Source organism: Acanthaster planci, linkage group LG01 (genome assembly GCF_054643075.1).
Source record: "Acanthaster planci isolate LZ-2023a linkage group LG01, COTS_SCS, whole genome shotgun sequence".
Taxonomy (NCBI): Eukaryota; Metazoa; Echinodermata; class Asteroidea; order Valvatida; family Acanthasteridae; genus Acanthaster; species Acanthaster planci.
In genome coordinates this window covers 5,065,161-5,086,437 of record NC_141777.1, presented here as the reverse complement: position 1 = coordinate 5,086,437, position 21,277 = coordinate 5,065,161, and the positions used below count along the sequence as shown (strand labels likewise).

Sequence of the window (21,277 nt, the reverse complement as noted above, 5' to 3'; positions counted from 1 at the left end):
AGTCAAGACTATCACAAGTCCCCACAAGACTGCAAGACCATCACAAGACCCCCACAAAACCATCACAAGATGCCACAAGACCATCACAAGACCATCACAAGACCACCTCAAGACCATAACAAGACCAGCACAAGACTCTACAAGACCGTCACAAGACCATCACAAGACCACCACAAGACCATCACAAGATGCCACAAGACCATCGCAAGTCCCCACAAAACCATCACAAGACCAACACAAGACCCCCAGAAGACCATCAAAAGACCCCCCACAAGACCATCACAAGATGCCACAAGACCGTTCCTTTGTCACTGTTCACCCTGTTACTTGTGACTGGTCTTGTCCGTGGTCTTGTGTACCTGGTTTTACATGTACATGTATGTCTGGTCTTGTGACGGTCTTGACTACTACACTGGTCACAAGTGATAGAATTCTACATTTGGGAGCCCTGGGCAGACTGTGATTTAGAAAGACAACCATAAAGAACTAAGTTGGAAATTAAAGAAACTACGTTATTTGAATTTTATTACTGTCTTCAAATCTATACCCAGTGATGTCTGAAGAAAACTGTTACAAAATTTCATCCGAGGACGCACGCTTGTTTTGAAGTCCGAGTCATGTGTGCTTCGTAAAATGAAGTACGTGTACACAGTACTTCATTTTATTACCAATGTTTTGTTGGCAAAGGATAGCCAGATGGTTTAATTCAGTGAGCAGTTTCTTCTAATTCTATGGCACTGGCAGTGATATTTGGTAATATACATGTACGTATGTAACCTGCATGCCTCTTGCAAAAGTCGGTCATGAACATGAGGCCAGATGTCAAATGCATTGTGCATACATGTACTGTACCAACAGCAATAAAGTCAGATGCATGTAGACTCCTCATGGGAACTTAGTCTTGATTGAAGGCGTTATGTTAAGTTTGTTCCAAGAAAACATTTGCTCTTGGGAAAAGTCAAATCAGGTCGGATTTCTCAGTGGCCAAATCTGGTATAGTAGTTGACCTCATACCTAGAAGCTTATCAGGTAGTTTTTGGACAGCTCTCGGTGAGAAAAATCTGTAAAAGTTCATTTTGTGTTAAAATCAGAATGGGTGAGCTAAAAGATACACTTTGATGGGCTACACCCATGATCATGTAAAGCTTCTCGCTTACAACATACCATCAAATATCCAACCGTTTCTGGTGAGTTTTGTTTCTTCAAACTTTGCCACTAATCAGCGGGAAATGCGAACATCTTCTTAGAAACTGCACAGTGCTCATATTCTTAAGGATGTCCAACTGACCAGTCAATAAAAAAATTAGAATTGTATTAATTTCTGTATAAATGTGCCTTTGATACCTGATTTGAAATGCCATACCTTTGGTTTCTCTGAAATTGTCCCGAGGCATTTATACACATACATGTATAAGTTCAAAGAGGGTGGTGTTTTCTGAGATCTGCGTTGAAGTTTGCATTCAGGTGATCAACTTACCTAATTGGTTCAACATTTAACCGCAATACTGGAAATTTGACTTGTGGTCAGGAAAAGCCTACATTGCCCCATTCTTCGATGTCAAAAGCAGCTTGTTTGTCGTAGGCTGTTTTCACAGTGTCTCCAAAATGTTGAGCCGGTAAGGATCTCTGGACAGTTTCTGTATCAGAAGGTGTCAGAATACGTGTGGGTGTTATAGAAAGCATCTGGAAGACGAAGAGACTTCAAAAGCTGTACTCTGGTCTCTTAGTATAGAAACACAAAAGATGCTATTCCAGAAACGAGATACTGGCACATGTACTGTGCTTAGATGTGCTGGTGGGTGTTAGGTCTTTATAGACTACGGATCAAGTTATTTGTCATACAGTCTGTGCTTCCAAGAGCTAGACTGTTTTTTTCCCCTAGACATGTGCCAGAAGATAGGGCTTAAAAGTCAGATCTGGTGGTGGTCAATTCAATTCATTTTAATTCAGTTACATTTACTTTCTCTTTATGGCAAAATATTTAGTACTAACAATGTATATGAGAGAAATAGGTCACTAGAGGTGGCCACTTCAGGTTTCAAAGTAAACTAGGTTTTTAGAAAACATGTTTTTGGTATATTTACTGTTGGCTTGTATGTAGAAAGGCATAGCAGCATCATTGATAATGGTTCTTAGGCAGCACTTTCCACATTCAATTGCTCAATTTTGAACATCCATGGATCTTCAGTAACAGATCAATTATTTACAAAAGGAGGGGGGGTGCACAGTATTCATCCCCTCTGAATCATGGTCTTTATTTACCATGTGGTCGTGGGATTGATGTCACTGTGAACGGAGGTTGAATTTTGGAAGATACTTCCATACATTTTGAAAGATACATGTAAATTTAAATTTTTGGTTGAAGTTGAGGTGTAACATACTGTAATTGACCTGTGAACAACAAGCTCAATCCTGTGCAGGGTTCTTGTTGATTTTTTTAATCTCCAGAGCAGAACTAAACTCGTGCGACTGCTGACCCTTTTTTCTTGGAAGTGGATGCTTAGAATGGTGAATGTTATGATGCAACAGTTCATAATATAGGGGCTTACAGTGTAGCATTTCATCAGGGCTTCATTTGTAAATGGATGAAAGTGTTAGGTGCCGCCATCCTACCCCAGGCCCCTAAATTGAAAGGAAAGGCTTGGCTGTGCAGCTGTTTACTGGTACTAAAGAGTTCACTTTTAGTCATTCTGAATTAAAGAGGACTGTTAAAGGGGACCAAGGGTAGGCTATGACTTGAGTTGCATTGAACAGGAACTGTAAACTAAGTTTGCTTGTTATTCCAATTTAAGCCACTTCTAGGAAAGAAATCATCTGAAACACAATAAATACTGAGTCTTGCCAGTGTTTGATGGAGAACCGTTAACAAACCAGAAAAAGTTAAATCTTACTCATGTGCATCATGACCATTCCTCGTCTAAAAGGGTCTTTTCCTTGGAAAGATACAAAACTGAATATTTCAAAATGTAATGTCATAATATGCAATAGTTACCTCTACTGGTACAACATATATCTGTTGATTTAGGCATTTTGCACCTCATAATGATGCTCATGTATCAGGTACATTTAGTCCCAAGTGGGCTTGTTTATATGGTGCACGTAAACGTTCTAATGCACAGTTACTGTACTGTTCAATTCAGAGTGAGAAAGGTGCGGCGTGTTTCGGTCAGGCTCATATTGTGTTAGGCGACCGTCTTTACAAACACACATATTTTATTTAGAACTCGGGCAGGCGTGCACAAAACTTAATTAAGTACTGTGTACAGGGACTTATTGCCTCCCGGTTTTATGACAGAGCAGCCCAGTAACTGCCCACATATTGCAAGGTGCAAGAGCCAATCAGCTAGAACTGTGACTGTAAGGAGTGGAACATTTCACCAGCTGAACAGTCACTTGCAGTTTGATGATAGAGTTCTGTTATCTTTGGACCACTTGGAGTGCCTGTCAGCTGAGTGTCAGAGTTAAGTCTCGGGCAGATGTTGGAAGTCTGTGTAATGAACTTGCCGTCCTCTGCCAGAGGATGAAGAGTGGGAAGATCTCAGGCACACAAAAAAGATCTGCTTCCCATTACATGGCATCTGGAAAAGGGGAAGGTACTGTGAGTGGGGGGGCTGGGATACATTTCCTTACTGATTCAGTGTGCAGCTGGGTGTTAACTGGTTTTGTTTGGAAGGAAATGAACAGCACTTCAAAAGGGTTCTGCTTTTGGTTTGCAAAATACTGTGCATGGCCTTTCTTAGATGAACAAAATAAGTCTGTGGAACTTATTTGCACTACATTCATTCAGACTGAAAAGTACACTTTTCATTATTTCCGATTTCACATTTTCTCAAAAGTACCCCGGTATTTCTCACAAAACTTTAAGGGTTGCGCCATCAGTAGTGTTGGTTGGAAAACAGGAAACCGAAACATGTAAAACAGTTGGCCTTTTGAAAACTTTTGCTGAACATGTGAAAGTGGCTGTTGCTGAGTTACTGCCAACCAGTGAACCAGATTTACACAACATCAGATAAACCCCATTTCCTGATTGGTGGATTGTCTATCACATGTCAAAAGTCATTTGCTCCATTTACATGTACATGACACTCAGGCCCACCATAAAAAATACAATATCTTCAATTTCTGATCCTTGTGCCATAGAACATTCAATCCCAGGTAGACATATCGGTGACATAAAATAGATGTCGCTCTTCATACAAAGTCATGGACAATAACAATACACATGAAGCACCATTCCTTCATTTGATAGATGAAGGGAAGAAATTTCTGTACTTCTGCATGATGCTGATGCTACTCAGTCCGCATATGAAGAAACCAAATCAAATGTTGGTTGACTAGAGGAATTTGTAGGGCAAACTGAAATGTTCTTTGAAGACTCTGATGCTGAAGGAGACAGCTTACAATGTAATTTTACTGAAAAACTAGTAAAGTACATGTACATTTTTTTCAAGATTTTTTATACTTTTTACATGTATTTTTTTTAACATTCATACAAAGGAAAGAATTAATTCATCAGGTGACGGAATAATGTCACCTGATGAATTAATTAGTATTCTTTACATGTACATGTACCTGTAGTGCTCATTAAACTTCATTATTTAAATACTAAACCACTTCTCTGACACTCTTGTGCAGGTTTCAACACCAGATCACAGTATGTACAATGTACATGTACCAGTAACTAAGCTTCAAGGAAATTCGTACAGTTTTTGAGGAGGGCACCAGTTCCCCTTTCTAGGCTTGGGGCCCCTTTCATTGTCCAGCAGAAATATCTTTTCAGTGTCCGCCTTTCAGAAAATGATTTGCCCTCTCCTAAGAGTCCAATCCCTGGAGACCAGAGCTCATTTTGTACTCACAGGGTGAAATCTAAATTCTATTTAATTCAAACAGCTGCATACGGAGACCTGGCTGTTGGCTCTGTATCTTGTCTTACTCAAGGAAATCAACAACTTACATTACTCATGAATAAATGTGCATATGTGTCTAGTTCCTCTTGTCTGCATGACATGACCTAATGATTGTCTCCATTAAGCGCTTACCCATGCAGTGCTTGCACTCCTGTGAAACAAATTTGTTAAATTCTGCCAGCAAATTTGTAAAGTGTTGTTTGGCCTGTAGGCCATTCAAGTCAGAATCAATTATATTCCAACAGCAGCGGTAAGCCTCTTAATAGAAAGCATACTCAATTTTTTTCACTCACTCTGTGGTTTTCTGGGCCATTCAGGGATGCATGTTTATTACATCTAACCAGTCCGTCCCTGTTTTGTGGCTGGCCTTGCAATGAATGTCTAGGACACTGCGTACATGCTTCCAGGCCAATAATTAATGCATTGGATAGAGAGCTCTGAGTGATTTGGTTACACTACTTCCATGTACATGTACATGTAGACCTTACTATTTGCATTTACTAGCATACATTCAGGAGCACAGTGGTATGGATCGAGGTCTGCATCCCTGTCAAATGCTCACGTGAAAATCTAAACTTGCTGGTTGACACTGGCTTAAAATTTCACCGAGGTTGTTTACATGTAGCATAAAGCCATGTACTGTACTGGATCCAACCAAATCTGGCTGCACTCGGTGTTCTAGCTGCAAACCTGTGAAAGCCGATGGAATCCAAAAGCTTCAAGGCAAGAGTTACGTGTATGTACTGCTAAGTGCCAACATTTTTTATGTTTCACCTTTTTCATGAACATGTTTTAAGAAAGGTGTTAAGTATGATGTTAAACGGCACTTTTTGTGAATTTGTATGTTGTTGGCAGTTACATGTAAGTTCACACGTACCGGTTCAGTAGTTAGACATGCATACAACTGTGGATGGACACGTATGAAATGTCCTCACATGCGCCAATCAACCCTGATCACCCTCCATTTATTGAATTCCATGTTACGTTTTGAAATTATGGGTTCAGTCCTAAGATTCAAGTCACAATAATCTAGAGATTGATGACCCTATTTGCTACATTTGCAAGAGGGATCCAAGGAAGGGCATGCCCTCGTGTAGCCCTTATTTACCAGTAGATTATCCTTCTTGACCACTTGGCTTTTGCCGCTCAATAAAGCACAGAAAACTGGAGAGTGTAATGAGCACCCTTTGCTCAATGGGTCATTTTCATTGGATGCATCTCCCCCCCCCCCGAGCATTGGTATATTATATACCGATATCACACTGTGCTTGTTTTGCATTACATTTCAACTCGGGGCTACATGTACAAGTATTCAAATATGAACACGTACTACACATATTGTGGTTTCCCCTACAGAACTTGTGTGTGTGCTGTATTGCCGAGACAGTAGGCCTATGCAGTGATGGAGGACTCAAGTCCAATTTTTTTGGACTCATGACTCGGCTCAGACTTGGGTCATTTTGGACACCGCTTGGCTCAGACTCAGCTAGTGGCTGACTTGGACTACTTACTGGTGTTGAATCAAGTCCATTCAAAAACTGTACCGTATTTTAAATTCAGAAATGTCATTGGAAAAACTGTCCTGCATCTGTTGTTTATAATTGTTTGGTTACGAACCATCATCTTTGGGTCCAGGATAACAGCAAGCACGTGTAAAAGCTTGCAACCGATTGGACAGAGTTGCCTGTGCGGCGCAGCACAAAAATATTTGTCATGAAGGATTGACTTTTTAGTCGTCTTCTTGTGACTTTGGCCAATCATCACTGCACAACAGATTGAGAGTGACATTGACGCCAAAAAAACTCCTTCATACACATTGAGTTGATACATGTACTTCATTAATGGTCATTTTGTCATAAAATGTTCGGATCAAATTCGGTGCACAAAAAGTTTGTTCATCATTTTGGAATCACTGGATAGGTGAAAAATTTGGGACATACTAGGACTGTGCACAAAGTTTTTGTACACCTGACTAAATGAAACTGTATGTGCTGGCACATGCACATATTACGTTTAGTCATTTGTCTTGTGCGTCTTGCCCTTACTGTCAGCTCATCAAAACATGTCCCTGTCACAGATAATCCATTTTGGCTTTACAAATCGTCAAGAAGCAGCCGGCCTTCGAGAAGCAAAATGCAAATTCTGTGGTAAGGTGTGCACAGAGCAGTTGGGAACAACTTTAGGCAGCGCTTTTGAAGGAAGCATCTTTCAAAATAAAGACTGTACAGTCTAGACACAGGGCGTCGGTCAACGCGGTCCGTAATCAACTCGGTCTGAGTCAACTCGGAAATACTATACACAAAAACTTATATTTTCTGTATTTTCCAAAAAAAAAGCCAATAACTAGGCCTTTATGACGGAACTGACAAAACAGAGCATAGCCAATGAAGTTGCATCCAAGTTAAAAATAATTATTTATCCAAAGGGACCAAATAGACCTGGGACCGAGTGGAATTGGACCGAGTTGACCATAGACCTGTGAGTGTACATTGTTTTCCATAGTCACGGCTACGTTCCTGATTCATTTGAAATACTTTCCAAAAGCAGGCATTGCTGCAAGAGAGTGTCGTTTGAGTCCTGGATATCCTATGCAACTGAAAATTCTTGCATGGTTACTCATACAAGTGCTGGTCCTGCTCGTCAAATTCGGGCTGAAACAGAAACTTTTGAATGAATCATGCACGTAGCACAGCAGTGAATACCATGTTGTTGTGTTGCCAAATGATCTTGATGTCCTTCAATTCAACTAACATCTTTGGTGTGTCTGGGATTGGGCCCAGGAAGGCAGTATTGGGATTCGGCTCAGACTCGACAATATGGACTCGGACTTGAACCAGACTCGGACAAAAATGGACTCAGACTTGGCCCGGACTCGGACCCTCAAGGACTCGGCTTTGCTCAGACTCGGATCAGATGGAATCGACTCCATCACTGGGCCTGTGTATCAGTATCAAAAAGTAAGGATGTAACAGTGCTCGTATATATCATTAAGGATTAGGGTGGACTTTACTGTGTACAATATGCACACGTACATGTATGTACATGTAGTCTGTCCCATGCCGTCTGTTCTATTTCCTTCCAGACACCGGTTTCTTACATGTAACATGTGTTGCCACATGTTGCTAGTATTTGTTGTTGCTCTTAAATAACTTTATTGACATTATTAAAAATTATTTATTTTATGCCCCTGACCACATAGTGTGATTATTACTTTAGAATGATTTTAGCAGTTGCTAGTGATAACGTTGCTTCCCCTACTGTCCCCTTTTAATATTTAAACCTCTCTCGCTTTGACGTCTTGCACACAGGTAATTAAATTTCCTGCTGATGGCACTTACAGCTATGCAATTATCCCTCTCTAGCATTATGAGCAACCATTAAATTGTTTAATTAATTCTGAGTCCTGTTCTGAGTCCTGATGTCTTAGTGTACTGTCAATGGAATGGTCCCGTTGGGTGGCTTTGTCCAACAACCTGTGCACAGGATAAAATTGACAGGCCACAGAATGTTGCTGATTATATCATGTTGCTCCACTTTTACTTCATGGCAGGCACTCAGATTAATTCAGTGTTTAAGGAGGCAGATGTCCTAACGATGAGTTTAGTATTCTGTGACTGTCAGCAGCCACTTTTAAAAGTTTATTTTCCTTTGTGTGCTTTGAGGTAAAGTTTGTTGTTAGAGTGTTTGATAGATGAATAAATTCTTTGTTGCGTTTTGAATTTTTAATGGTGAACATTGTTTCTGATCAGCAGTTGTAGAGTTGAGAGACATGTAAGCGTTTCTGTTTTGTTAAATATTGATTGTTTTCAGGTAGGCTGGAATATACATGTAAGCCAGTCAGTGTATAAGCAACCCTTGTTGAGCAGTTGTGTAGTTGTGCAGTTGTGCATGTCCATTTACCTCAGTGCCATGCACTCCAGGGAAATCACAGAGTGAGGAATACACCAACAAGATTTGTGCCAGGATGTGTTTGTGGTTGCATTTGATGCCTCAGACAATCAAGTTTTTCCTTAGAGATTGAAGAGAATAGATCACGATGCTCTACCTTTATTATTGCATTGTAGGCATGCATATTGGATGCTGTACGAGTACATTTTTAGATTTGTTCATCTGAGAATTATAGAGGGTGTTTTGGCTCTTAGCCATTGAGATAGCGAGGTTTGGGCTGGCATCAGTGGCTAACATCTGCTTTTAATGGACAAATGCTGTTCTTCATTAATTCAGTATTCATAATCCTGGGTAGCTGGGTTAACTTCTTAATGTCTCTCGAGGAAACTAGCTTATATAGTTGTTTCAGACTCATGAGTGAATTCCACAGTGCATTACTGACCTACATGTACGGTACATGTACAGTACATAGGTTATCTGACAACTGAATGGGGTGCAATATACATGTACATACCGCTATGACCAAAACAAGCTACGATGTGCGCAATGCGCGTGCATGTGCTTCTGTAAATGTATATAGAGTATACGCGCTTCTTTCTCTATCAACTGTTCTGCTAAGTACATGTACATGTAACTTTCAAAATGATGGAGGTGGGAACCAGGCCATCAGCCCAGCCTATCTGCTGCTATTTGTGCAAAGGGTACAAGCTACATGTACATGTACATGCATGGAGCACATACCGTAGCCCTCAGGAACAGCAAAATCAAACACAATTTAGTTCTTTCGGTCTGCTGGAGGTTGTCACTAAAAGAATTACACTGCATGCTCCCTACTTCCATCTTGCATGAGAAGGGCAGGATTAATGCATGAGTTGAAATCCAGCTTAATTCCACTGATTTAGTGAACCATGTTGACCTCACAGATGTTGATTCCCGGTGTAGCTTGCAGGGCACAGAACATTGAATGTATAATACACTTTTCATTTACATCTGTCATTTCAGTTGAAATCTGCATGTGTCTAAGCAACAAACAAAATGCAATTGTGAGGTAGGGCCTTGGGTACAGTGTACATGTATAATTCGGTTGCACAGTTGACGTTTTAATGCAATAATTTTTGATTACGTTTTATTCTGTTGCAGAAACCACTTTCGGGAAACTAAAAATTTCCTATCAGACGGCACAAGAGAGTGGTTTAAAACATCTTCAAAGGAAAAGGCTCAAACATTCTAAAGTGGTTCAACATACAAGTGGATAACATAAAGACACCATTTCCTTTTAAATGTCTCAATCTTCATTGTACACTACACGCTGATTTTGACTGGATTGTGGATTAAACGTTACCGGTACATGAAAATTAGCATTTGTAAAATCATCTGCCCAGTTAATTGAAACCAGGATTGTAAATCCAATAAAAAAATCCAATCATAAAGTTGCAGTTCTTAGTGAAGGGTGACATTTACCAAACAAAAAAAAACAAGCAACAGATTAAAGCAGTATAGTTTGAATGAATGGACAACATTTGCCAAATGTACAAAATCATTGTGCACTGTTTTTTTTCCAGCAAAGTTCATTTAATCAGCGCATTGTATGCTTGGCTGTATACATGTACATTCATCCTTGTTCTCATTTGATCATTTTTTTAAAATTTAGAGAGGCAAATTGCAACAAATTATCTTGCTCAAAGACACAGGAATAATACCTGAAGTCCCTGGGTGGACTTGGAACCACCAGCATTATGTAGACGAAGAGCCTTGCCAACGTAAAGCCTTTTAATTGTTTTGAATTTGGCTGAAGGGCCAATTTTGTCGGACTCGTTTGTGAATCAACAATAAAATGCAGTGGGTCATGAAAATGACCGAAAACTCATAACATGTATTAGCGCTTCTCAACTGATGAACAATGCAAACATTTTTAGCTAAAATACAGATATACATTGTACATGTACGTGTATTCATGAGGAAAAGTAAATTACGTAAATAGCCGGAAACACACTCCCCAGTGGCAGTGTGCTGTCCATTGCCTTGATTCGGTATACATTTTTAAAGAGCTGAACCTTGATCTTTGGAAACAAAAAATCCTCTTTTCCTAGTGCTGTATAGCGGTGTGAGAGGCCTAACGTTAATGCCGCAGTGGTATCTCGTATTCCGCACATCGCAGCGACCTTCCCCCATCGCTTAATATTATTTGTTCTAGTCCTATGCCTTGAAGCCCACGAGGGACACACAAATCACGCGCATCTAATTAATTGGCACGGAATTTTATGAGGATATCGGCATGTAAGACATGTACATGTATGATGTGTGTTGTGATTGATAATTTGTGGTTCGGCAGGCATCTCACGTACATTTCCCCAAACCAATGTTTATTGCTGTGTTCAAAGACCTTGTACTGGTATGTACCGTACATGTATGGACCACCAACGCTGTTGTCAGTGCGATATTTCTGTCCACATGCACTGTACCAATACATGTACATGTGTGCCATTCATTTTACCCAGTGCCGAAAATTTGTATTGAGTTTGTACCATATAGTCTGCGGTACATGTATACAGGATATGAGTAGACTATTTCAAACAAACTTACACATTTTCCAGGAATTACATAGATGCAGTTGGGCCTGGCAATATATGACGATGCTATCAAACAGCTTACAATTTGTCCATTAAGTCACCACTATAAACCACTATAATCACTGCACTTTTTGTCAGCCCAGTGAGTCTTGTCATTAATGCTCAATTTGAATGTTCAACTCAATGGATGCCACAAAGAAAGGATGGCAGTGTTGATTAAATTAAAGCTAAAAGCTTCCTGATAAACGAGGTGGGGTTCTGAGGGATTGAGAAGTGGTTGAAAAGATTTGCGAATGAACCGGTGTGTAATTGAGTAGATACATGTACGTGCAACTTGAAATGAATAGTTACAATGGAAAATTGTACAGATTGACATTTAATGCGTTCAGAGATGAGGCACATATACGGCAGGAGCCTTAGTTATGACCTTATAGTCCTACATGAACTGGTAACTGTACACGTATGGTAAACTTGATTTTGTTGCTGACCGAGCTGCTAAACTTTCCTGACAAAAGCCAGATTCAGATTGGTATCACCGTTAATGAGTGACTTTCCATTGTCATACTTTTGTTCTGTAGTTACAGTTTGGGCAGGTTTGTGATAAGGGGTACTCACACTCCTGCGCTCTGATTTAGCGGATCAGCAGCGGTGCTCGTGAGCGTTGGGTCATTTTGATAGAGGGAGGAGGGCAACTTAAGTCGCTCTGAATATTTCTGCAGAGAGGAGGAATGTACATGTACAGTACAGGTGCATGTAGTTCAAGTAAAGGATCAGCTTGAGTGAACATTTGTTATTTGGAGAGAAATGGAGGTTATGGAAAGTGGAATCCATGGCTAGAGAAAAGCTACAGTTGCCAGAAAATAAGTTTGATGGAGCACAGCAGTCTTCCATCCCAATTGAAATTACTCTTTAAAATTAAGCCATTCTCCAAGGCCTCTCGGTTATAGTCTTCCAAGTGAATGGCCAAGTGCCTTGTAAAATACGATCTATAGCCTTTGTGCATGCATGTTGTTTTCCTGTATGAAAGATTGACAGTTTTATATTTTATAGCAAATTCATGTGCATTGCAAATAAAAAAATAGCATTTGGGTTGGCCTGCAAAGCTTTCCCATGCTTGGTTTACAGATTTCTTTCCCTTGCAGCCCCATGGTAATTCTCCTCTTCCATTGGATTCCTGTTCTTGTAATAAGACACGCACTGCCAGAAATGGATCACTGTGGTGCTTTTTTAATGTTGTGATTTTCCAGAAATGACAGATATCCAGGCTTGCGGTAATTGAAAACCTTGAGTCTGACTGCACTTGACTTGCTAGATTCAATGCATTTTTTAGCACACAGTAGCTGGTGTGCATCATGATGTTGCAAGTAGGTTATCTCTTAATGGACCAGCAACCACATGATGAATCATGGATGCGGATACCACTGTGCCAAGTGCTGACAAGCTAGTACAAACTAGAAAATGATGGAATGACCTTTACCAGAAGATTTTGTATCATTTCTGGCTAGGGCCGAGTCAATTTGAATAATTCACTTTTCGAATATTCGACCTTCAATTTGATCAAATATCCAAATGTTTGGTCGCACCGACTGGCAGATTGTTGATAAACAAACCATATACAAAATCAGTCGCAATAACACACACAATTGTACATTATGATCAATATAATAGCTTCTCACATCTAGGAATATGTCCAGCCACGATTTAGCAAAATTGAAGAGATGAACAAGACTTCTTTCCCTGTTGAAAATTTCTATTCCTTTTAAATTGTTTATGAATAATTTACTTTTTAAATCATAAGATTTATGAAACAAGCTTTCATAGTGCAATTTTTCATATTTAACGCAAAAGAAAATTTTCCTTTCCTTTTCATGAATTTTGCATTCAAATATTCAAATTCTAAAAGTAATATTTGAATATTCAACAATCGATCAAATATTTGGTTATTCGGCAAAGCCCTACCGGTATTTCTGCCATTAGGTTTTGTGTTTCATACAAAGGTGTACCAGAAATTTTGGTGAGACATTAAAAAAATGTAAACTACAGTGCTTGTACATACTGTACATGTATGCATTTGATACTTTGTGTTAAAGAAATCTAGTTATGCAATACTTGCACAGGTACCGATAGATCTAGACTTTATGAAAGCACATGTCCAGACTTCCATTTGTCTGCCGGAGGGGCATTGTGCATACCGGTACATGTACATGCATTGGACAAATTGCCCTTGCTTCGGGCCTTACAAATATCAAAATGGCATTACATGTACATGCAATCAGAGGAAGCCATAAAGGACTTCTGAAAGTGGCTTTATGTAGATAAAGAAATGTCATGTGCGATGTGTATGATATAGAGCTACCAAAAGGTAAATGTTAAGGTTGTCATAACTGTCTTGAGAAAAAAGCAGGAATATTAGTACATTTATATACAAATACATGTACCGTACCTGGTATGAAATCAACGGCATTTGTTTTATTTTCAGTTTATGTGAATTACTTCGAGCCCTGTAAGAAATGTCTCCTGATGGTTGGTGTATGCACCGGTACAGTAGGACGTTATGAGTAGATGATTTTACTTTGTGCGTAGATGCATGCTGTCTGAACAAGAGATGTCACTTTGCCCAGAACAAACGGTGACAGCTTGACGGATGAGGTGTAAATTGTCACCTGTTGTGTGGAAATGGAAAAGTCTCAATGAGAATGAAATATTTGCAGCTTTGAAGAAGGCAGAAGTTCAACTGATTAAATATTACAGATTTAAAGATGGCATTTCAACTGATTTTTTTATGGCCTTTTTCTTGCGATTGTTGTACATGTATATTTATCAAAATATCAACTCCAGAGGCATTTTTCTGTCAATTTACATGTACATGTAGATATATGCAGGATCTGCATGTATAGTGTACATGCACATGTACCGTATAGTATCAATTTTTCTTAAATCTGCTAGAAATAAACAAGCTTTATGATTATTTGCACCATACCAGAACGAGTTTTCTTGCAAGAGGCGTTTTCTGTTTCGTCAACCAGCATAAAATTTTAACAGCCCAAGGAATTATTGTTGCATTCATTTCAGTCTTCCTTTAGGAAGCTTACTTTGGTACAAAAACAAGCCTGCAGAGGAATGAAGGAAGCCTAGCACGTGTGAAAATTATCTTCAGCCAATGTAAAAAACTGGAAACAAGCGGTTCCCTGTCAGTTTCAGTTTCATGGGTACCAGTGCTAATATAACACCATTGTCAGTGAAAAAGCTGTACACAGTTACAATGAAAACGTTTCAACTTGCATACACGTACCCATTATGTATACATACATTTAAACTGTACCTGGTATGTAATCACAAAGATGAACAAAGAAATTGACTGGAGCAGGATTCGAATCTGCCACCTCTGGTCAGTGTGCTTGCTACATATACCGGTATGTACTGCACATGTACGGTACACGCTTTGATGATCACTTTATGCACATGTACATGTATGTATCCCAGCACATGCCTGAAGTTTGTAAGAAGTGAGGCCTGCCTATAAGTGTATACTGTACACGTACTAGGTCTGTACATGTACATTTGTAGTTCATTAAATGTTTGCACCCAGGTTTATTTTACTTCATAGCAGCCTCAGGGCATCATCATTTGAATCACAAAGTCTCAACTTGACGTTGACCCGTGAGCATATGGGTGCATAATGACTGCATAAAATCGGGCACGTGGAGCCACGGAGTCTATCAGTATAAGCCCTAGTGCGAATAATTTCAATATTACCTGGACAGATGGTCTCACAGGAATCATCTGAGCCGATCCAAAATCCCAAAAGAGAGAGGGAAAAATCTCCATATTTTTTCCCTCTGTTGATAACAGACTGCATGCTGGTCGATGGTGACTTATTGGTGTAAGGGAAAGGAGAAAAGAGGAAATGGTAATGGATGCTTCATGCAAAGATAATCTTCTTGGATTGAGCAGTGACTTGAAAAGCTTTATTTAGCACTGTAAAAACTGCCCTTCATGATGAAATAACCTCATTGAGGTCAAAATTGATACCCCTGTACATGTACACTGTAGTTTGTATTGTCGTAAGGAGAAAGGCTTGCTCCTGTTCATACATGTATTTGACAGTAAATAGACATCTACTTCAGACTGAACTTACACATTACGTACATGTACACATGATGTATGCTCATGCACTGGTGTACTGATACACGTGCCGGTACACTTAATGAGACTCCAAACCACAACTTTAAAAATCTTGAGAGGAAAAAAAAATGAGGGTGAAGTTTCCCAGGATTGACTCTTTGTGGATTTGAGGCAAAATCGCTGTGATAATTGAGAATGCTCTGAAGGGCACGCACATGAAGTATGAATGTGGGAACCAGCCATTGAACTGTACATTGTAGTTGTGCTCAACTCTCCATGGAAATTTACAGGTACATGTAGCTGTTTGTTAAACCTCTTGAGGCTTTTGAATTCAGTGGAAGTTTTTCCCGTTCCAGATTGAGTTAAGATATCCTGATACTGTACCTTGTTAAGCAATCTAAGCTCAGATTGACAGTCGGGGTTTTTACTAAGAAATACATGTGCAAATGTGAGAAGGGATCCAGTCATTTCACATAGAAAAGGATTCTTTCATATACTTGAAAATCAAGGCTCCAGTTTGAGGTTTCTTGGTACACCACATCTTAACACAGGTTCGAGGAGGCAATATAAAAAATAAAAATATTTTTGCAGAATTGAGCCACAAAAGTCGGTGAAGTACATCTCATGATAAGAGCCCTTTGCTTGTACATTACATGTATCTGGTTTCCATTTGAGAAACAAGTGGTACATTTTTTCCATTTGTTCAGGTACTGAAAATTGTTCCTGCATTGTAAGTCAGACGAGAGGGCTTTCCTTGGGTCAAAACAGTCACCCAGTTTACATACATGTACATGTGCAGTTTGAAGTTCATTGAAAGTAGAATGTACTCTTGATTTTGTGGCTTTTGAAGACAAGAAATATTACAGTTTGAATCTGTTCCACCTTAGGCTTTTCTACAATATACACCTATACCGTACATGTACAGTACATTAGCTGTAATCTGTCCATCATGTCAAATGACTCAAAACATTGCGAACACACCGCATCTTGTGTACATGTACCATTGTGCTGTATGATTTCACTTACATAAACTGCATGATAAGTACAAAAATACAGGTTGTATTTGAACCGTCAGTCACACCGGTATGTGTGAACCTGCTGATTAATTGGAGCTATACTTGTATCTGAGTAAATTTTACAGGTCTAAGGTACTTGACAACCATTGATTCTTCCTGTGATCGTGTGGTGGTGACTGCGTTATTGGTAGGGACAGCTTAAGCGGCCATTAGCCCAATTATAGTTATATGATGTCATTTGGATTCTTTTAAAATGCAAGTCAAAAGGCTACCAGATTTCTGGCAAGGCCATTTGTATCTAGTTCATTTGTGGCCGTCAAATTTTGTTGAATTAGACATTACATGGAAATACTAGTATTACTCTCTGGTATTTGATTAGTATTTAGATTTTTGTCCAAATGGATATGGCAAATGTCAAAGAAGAATGATGAATCTAACAGGTAAATCACTCTTTACTTGTATTCTGGTTTAAAGGTACATGTTATTTTTTTTATACATGTACATGTACGCATGCGCCGGTAGGAACAGCAACATACAGAACCCAAAAAAGTAGAATAAAATAAATAACATCCCTAAAGTTTAGTGATTTTATCCTTCCTAAATGTGGCCCCAGGAAATTTTTGTGTAATTGTTGTGTCCTGAGAAATAAACTTTCCCACCGAGACCAACAGTAGATGCCGTGTTTATCATCTTCCAAACTCTGTGTGAATGTCCTGTGAATTAGGAAGCAGAGTGCGGCCCCAGATTAAATTAACTCAGCGTTTACATGTATTTATCTCTTCCCATAGAGGGACAAAAATATCGCCAGTCGCTTGGAGGGTTTTTGCTCGGCTCACGAAGGAGGAAGTCTAACAGGGGGAAATCGTCAGCGGGTGATAAATAACCTCCTTTGCATCCTCCTGCCTTGACATTAATAATCTTGCCATCTTTAAGGTCAGTCCTCATCAGTAGTCCAGTGGATGGTAATTCCCCATCACCCTGAGTTGCAATTATTTCTCAGTTGAATGCTCCTCATCGCGGCACTGTGTTCCCCCGTCTCGCTTGGGCCTGATACATCCTGTGTTTGCCTACCAGTTCAGATGTAATAATTCCATGTGTTTGATTTTAAAGATTGCGTGCAAAAGTATTCATTGAAAATGATTAACATTATTGGAATAATTTTGAAACAACTGGTACATGTATGAAAATAACATACATGTTCTGTCTGCAGTGTACACTACATGTACCGTAGTGTGCATATTAATAACTCCCCTGGCATTTAATTAGAAATGAAGCAGCGTAACCTGGTGATAAAAGTAATATTTGTTTAACTGATGGGACTGAAACCTTTGTCTGCTAAACCTATAACACTTCTGCATTTGAACACATACCGTAGTCCACAGCAGGCTTTCAAGAATTCCTAATTTCCCAGCTTCTAATTTTCATACGTTTTTTGAATTTCCTACTTCAGAATCAGTAGGAGAGGTGTTATTTGAACAGATATTGCCTGCCTTATCTTGTAAAATAAAACTAACTTCCCGAGGTGATCCACAGAGCATTCTGTTCTATTCTGATATCCTGATATTAGGGTTGCATACTTTTGTGTATCACACAACGAAGGGCATGGTGAAAAGAATGGAGAGTTGTCAGTGGAAATCCCAGGCAAGGCCAAGGGTCGGTTGGAGGGAGGAGAACCAAAACAAAGAGGCAACACAATTTTGACGAAAGGCAGTTTTTTTTTTTAATTTCATTTCCCTCCAATTCAAAAACACATAAAAAAACAAAAAGGGTAACCTCACCCCTCAGAAAGGCCATATCAGGTTACATGTCTGCATGTATGTACGTGAGTAAAGTTTGAAGGGACGTTTTAGCCCCCCCCCAAAAAAAATTTGGATCTGGATCCACCCGTGATTCCAGGTGGGATAGATGTGATGTTTACCATGCTCAACATCCAAAGGGAATTCTGGCACTAGTCAGCTGATAGATTAAGACTACAGATGTATATATATGTACTAGAACATGCCAAGTGAGGCTCATGACGAAATCTACATAAAAAAGGATAGCTACCGCTACTCCTGAGACCTGCAAAAGTCTAAGTACACATATATGTACAATTTTTGTCATCCAAATCCTACTTTTTTCGATATGCTTTCCTGAAGCCTCTTCAGTGACCTCTGAAGAGCTGCCGGTAAGAGTGATGTTTGTTTACATATTGATGTGTTCACAGTATGTACATGTAAATTGCATGCAGTGACTGTGCAGGTCATGATTAATTCAGCTGGCGTGTCTGAAATTCATCTGGTGAGCTATTGATTAATACCTGAAATAATTGCCATGCAGATTTAGCTTCAACCACTCAGCGTTACTGGTGCATGCATGCACCTTGCGTAGGGGTAAGATGTAGCGGACACTCTTGCCCACTTGACCACACTGCGATCTCTGTGAGGCTGGCCCGCTGCGGCGAAGTTGAATGTTCCACATTAACGACAAATGATTACCGCTTGACGAACGGCATTGCAGTATTTATAGCACTGCACGGTGGGTGAGAGGAATATCGTGCCTTGACGTGGGCCCTCCGAGGATGTTATTGCAAAGGAAAGAAGCTGGGGGATTCCGTTGGGTGTTAGGCTGTTTGTAAGGTATCTCCAATACTGTACAATATAATCATTTCATACATTGCAAGTGTGCCAATGTGTAAGTCAGTAGTACGTGAATAATTTGTTAATGCCTTCTTCCACGAGAGAGGAGGCATTTCTCTGTCATGTGTTCGAGGCACATGCACCTTTCATAATGTCTATGTGTATATTATTTAGGTCAAAGACTTTAGGGAGTGTGTAAGTCAAGTGCTTTCTAGAGAAAATGCAGAATGTAAAGATTAGAGAGATTTGAGTGTTAAAACCCTAACCGCCTAGGGTGTGGGTAAAATCATATTGAAATCAGAGGATTTGTGGGACTATTAGGGATAGGCCAAGGTCCAGAGAGTTAGAAGGGAAGGTCTACACTGTAGACAGGATGAAAAATATTCTCCATAACCCCCTTTTATTGATTCATGGTAAAAGGTTTTATTCTCAGCGAAGGGGCATTTGATGGGGGGCCTGGTGTTTCCCATTCCTGGTTGGACCCAGTGTTGCCCTTTATTAAAACTAGAACAATTGACAATTCAGCCTGTATGCCCTATCTCTGGTATCCGGAATAAAACACTCCTCTCTAGCTGTGGCATAAAACACAAGAGAATAATGCTTTAACCCTAACCCCCAAGGATGTACATGTACATAAAATTGTATTGAAATTGGAGGATTTGGGACTGTTAGGGTTAATGAATCCAAAAGTGCTTTTCAAGAAGCATGCAGATTGATGCAAATGTGGTTTTTTGATCACATTCAAGTTCATACATGTGGTTTTCTTACGTGTAAATGTACATCACAGTATTTTTGTCGTAGATGTCATTTTATTGAAAAAAGGGAAGAAGTACAGTGTACTGCCTGTACCAATGCTATTTACATGTAAATGAAAGTGAACTGCACAGAAGTGATGCACGGATCGACTGACATGCATGTACCCCTAGCTGACCACATGTTAGTTTAGCACTGGGACATGTTTAACACATGAGGAATAAATTTACGTCAAGGATTGAACTCTCGCCAGTTTTCAACAGGAATAAATTATGCTACAGGTAAGCACGCTATGGCTTTGGTAAGGTTAGACACATTCACAGTACGTACGCTTGACATTAGTCATAACAATTAATGTCTTGGATGTCTGAAAATTTTAATTACTGGGCCTACCAATCTGTACAGTGTACAAAGAGTTAGTAGCAGGACAATAATTAGTCCTTTTTGTTTTTACTGAAATTAACCCTGAAGAAATCCAACAGTGCCTGACACTATAGTGAGTTTGGTATGGTACATGTACATGCTCCTAGTGTCTAACAGTAGCCCAAAATTAGACATGTATAGTGTGTGTGACATGTACATGTATTTCGGAATCTTCCATGTTTGGGCGGGGGGAGGGAGGACGAGTGGGCTAGGGCCCCCCCGGCAGAAGCTGCCCTCTATCAGTACAAAGCATAACCATAAGAAACATCTCAAAACATCATCTGAATGTGCCACTAACATCAGATTCTGAATGATGTGAGCGATCACATTCGTGTTGGTCTGGGCCAACGTTCAATTTAAAAAAAGTTTACCATACTATGATTTATTTTCCCCATAAACTCAGGGTTCCACGTGCTATATATTTTATTCTTGTGATGTGCCCCCCCTTAGCTGATACCGTGGCTCCCCATAATGCCTGCAGTGGCGACAGGGCTGCCCATGTTGAATTTCACCAGTACATGTACATGTACATTGTACTGTACATGTGTGTTAGGAGATATAAACTGGGAAAACAACATCAGCCTTAGTTTTGTGTATAAATCACTAAAACCGTGACCTGTATGCTTTATTCCAATGCAAATTACCCTTACAAATTTTTGGATACTCGTATATTTTGGGATATTCATCCCTCGTAGAAATATAAATTCTTGTGAGTGGACATGACTTTCATTATACCGGAACCAGCTCTGCAGCATGCTTGTAGCCTTGTACACTGTACATGTACTTGGATACTGTAGCTGAACGTTTTCCAGGGCCCATTTATAATCTTTGCCTAGATCAATTCTGGACTGGAATCGGATTAAAAAAGAAGACAGGCCGATTCATCTCTTGATGAAAGAATACCTTAAGAAATAAGCCACTGAATAAACCGCCATGTATGTGAATGTATAATGCATATGTACATGTACGTATTCCAT

The 21,277-nt window shown here is 39.6% G+C and overlaps 1 protein-coding gene and 1 long non-coding RNA gene across 14 annotated transcripts in view; one reads left to right on the top strand and one right to left on the bottom strand.

Moving 5' to 3' along the window:
• The window catches only part of LOC110986257 (neurexin-3b-like), a 91,570-nt gene that overhangs the window by 831 nt on the left and 69,462 nt on the right, over positions 1-21,277 (top strand). For 2 of the 10 annotated variants that reach the window (XM_087129658.1, XM_087141735.1), the window contains exon 2: positions 17,295-17,439. The exons of 5 other annotated variants lie outside the window; for them this stretch is intronic. The gene's annotated coding sequence lies outside the window, so the exon portion shown is untranslated. Of the gene's footprint in view, positions 1-5,259; positions 5,644-17,294; positions 17,440-18,894; positions 19,125-21,277 lie in introns of those variants that run through there. 3 more of the 10 variants (XM_087132560.1, XM_087145503.1, XM_087132952.1) reach the window with 2 other exon arrangements.
• Positions 1-21,277, bottom strand: part of LOC110986258 (uncharacterized) — a 35,297-nt gene that overhangs the window by 6,542 nt on the left and 7,478 nt on the right. The window contains exons 2-4 of one of the 4 annotated variants that reach the window (XR_015424945.1): positions 15,122-15,239; positions 13,809-14,028; positions 1,478-1,637 (exon numbers count right to left, since the gene is read on the bottom strand). This is a non-coding gene — a long non-coding RNA (uncharacterized LOC110986258). Of the gene's footprint in view, positions 1-1,477; positions 1,638-5,200; positions 5,326-12,572; positions 14,029-14,687; positions 14,838-15,121; positions 15,240-21,277 lie in introns of those variants that run through there. The other 3 variants (XR_015425039.1, XR_015425092.1, XR_015424995.1) reach the window with 3 other exon arrangements.